Source organism: Lepidothrix coronata, unplaced genomic scaffold, assembly GCF_001604755.1.
Source record: "Lepidothrix coronata isolate B3197 unplaced genomic scaffold, Lepidothrix_coronata-1.0 Scaffold173, whole genome shotgun sequence".
NCBI lineage: Eukaryota > Metazoa > Chordata > Aves > Passeriformes > Pipridae > Lepidothrix > Lepidothrix coronata.
The window spans coordinates 1,600,026-1,602,394 of record NW_016690353.1 but is presented as its reverse complement, the minus strand read 5'-3'; the positions used below and the strand labels follow the sequence as shown (position 1 = coordinate 1,602,394).

Sequence of the window (2,369 nt, the reverse complement as noted above, 5' to 3'; positions counted from 1 at the left end):
TTTTTATATATAATATATATATTTTTTATATATAATATATATATTTTCTATATATATTATATATATTTTTATATTTTATATATATATATAAATATAAAAATATATATATATATATATAAAAAGTCCAGTGCCAAGGAGGAGCTCTCATCTCTCGGGGCTTTCGTAACCGTGCGGGTGCTCTGTGGGTGTCTGAGCTCGGGGCCGGGCCCGGAGCTGTGTGAGCGGAGTGGGAGGGCAGGGCAGGCTGGGAGGGGACAGGACGGAGCAGAGGAGAGAGGGGAGGAGGCAGCGCCGGCAGCTCCCGGGAGTTCGGGGCTCGGGAAGCTCCCGGGAATTCGGGGCTCGGGAAGCTCCGAGGAGCCGCTCCCGGAGCATCGCCCGCCCTGTGCCCGGTACGTCCTCCAAGCGCCGCTCGGGGGGTCTTTGGTTGGTGTCCTGTTGATCCTCAGGCTCGGCTTAGCGCTCGGAGGGGTTCAAGACCAGCCTTGGAAGGGGCCGGCGAAGGGAATTTGCTCCGAGTCCCCGAGGAAAGTTTTGGAGGGTGGAAATTTAACTCCGCGAGGGGCCAGAAGTGCGGAGTGTAAACTGCATTTTCACGCGCTTTCTGCTTCATAAAACACACCGGCTTGGCATTAAAACGTTGTCTTTAAGGTATTTAATCCCCAGCCTAGTCTAGGCTTGCTTAAACCCTCTCCTTGCTTTCACTTAGACCACCTGCTCTGGCGGGAGGTGTCCCTGCCCAGGCAGGGGGTGGGACCGGCTGGGTTTTAAGGTCCCTTCCCACCCAACCCATCCCAAAGTTGGGTGATTTTGGGGGTGCGGGATCAGGGCAGAGGAGCTGCTGCAAAGCTGCGACCCACGAGTTGTCCCGGGCTGTGTTTTCCGTGCGCACCCCGCGTCTCTCCCGCCCCATCCTCCGGGTGGCGGGGCTCGCTCCTGCTTCCAGAGGGATTTTCCAGCCTCACCTGGCAGCGCAGGGCTGATGAAGTAAGGCTGGCAATGTGTGCGCGTGTGTGTGTTTGTGTCGCTGCTGGGCTTGCACAGCTCGCCCGACAAAGAAATCGATCCCCCGCTAATTAGGGCGAGAGAGGCTGATTAGCTCCTGATTAGCTCCGCCGGGTTTCTGCGGGGGGCGGGGAGGTGGTCAGAAGATTCCAGGTGGTCAGAAGATTCCAGGTGCTCAGGGAAAAGTCCGGGTCAATTATGGGGGGAAAAGCAACCCATTGAAGGCTTTTGAAAAATAACAATCCTGTGTTTGGAGCCAAAAGAGGGGGAGCCTGCGGGTCACGGGAGGGGCTGGTTTTAAACTTGAGCTTAGTTTAATTTGGGCCTGACCCAAAGGTTGTGTCTCCTGGTGGAAGCTTCCTATGCCTGGAAGCTTCCTAGAACTTGCAGCTGCTCCCCGAGCTTGGGAATTTCGATGTTCCTTCTGTGAGGGCTTCAATTCCCAACGAGCTGCAAGATGGGATCTGTGGGGGATCTCCGAGGAAACCGGGAGGAATTGTCCTTCCAAGAACCCTGCCTTCGGCTCAGCAGTGGATTTTGGAGCGAGTTTGAGAGGGATGAGAGAAATTCAGGGATAAATTCCCCCCCCCCCATAGGGAGACGCAAGGAATAGGGTTGGAAGCTTTGGAGATCCCGAACTTCGCAGTTGGTCGGCGAGGGAATTCCAGGGGAAAGGAGCTCAGAGAGTGGCCCAGCTCGTGTTTGTTTGCTAAATACGAGCCCTGGGTTTTACTGCCAGCCCAGCTGGCCCACAGGCCTGACCTGCTCGGGCATTGTTTACATTCCTGTGGAATTGGAGAGGGCTCGTTCAAAGTGCTTTGGGCTCAGCGAGCAGGAATTTTCTTGTGAAAGAGTTTTTGTCGGAGCTCCTGCCCGGCTCTGCAGGTCAGCAGAGGACCTGGGGGGTTGGATTGTGGTGGCTTTGGAATGATGATCAGAGGTTGGGAAGCGCTGGAGTCTCTGTGGAGCTTCTCGTTTGTCCTCCAAGAGCCCCTGGAGGGTTTGATGCAGCACCAGAAGCTTCCGACTGCTCTGCCCTGGGAAAAGGCCCCGGGCGCTGAAGAGAGGTGGAAAAATTAGGGAGTTCTTCATTTGGGATCGTTCTTAATGGTGCTGGGCACGATTCCTGGGAATGTCCTGGGTTTTTCCAGGAGAGGAAGCTCCGGGGAGACCTGGTTGCAGCCTTTCAGTGCCTAAAGGGGCTCCAGGAGAGCTGGAGGGGGACTTTGGATGAGGGATGGAGGGACAGGACAAGGGGGAATGGCTTCCCACTGGGAAGGATTAGATGGGATATTGGGAAGGAATTCCTGGCTGGGAGGGTGGGGAGGGACTGGAATGGATTTCCCAGAGAGGATGTGGCTGCC

The 2,369-nt window shown here is 55.0% G+C and overlaps 1 protein-coding gene across 2 annotated transcripts in view; it reads left to right on the top strand.

Annotated features, from left to right (window-relative positions):
* The window catches only part of ALS2CL (ALS2 C-terminal like), a 71,880-nt gene that overhangs the window by 19,969 nt on the left and 49,542 nt on the right, over nt 1-2,369 (top strand). The window contains exon 1 of one of the 2 annotated variants that reach the window (XM_017830047.1): nt 329-392. The exons of the other annotated variant lie outside the window; for it this stretch is intronic. The gene's annotated coding sequence lies outside the window, so the exon portion shown is untranslated. Of the gene's footprint in view, nt 1-328; nt 393-2,369 lie in introns of those variants that run through there. 2 annotated transcript variants of the gene reach the window in all.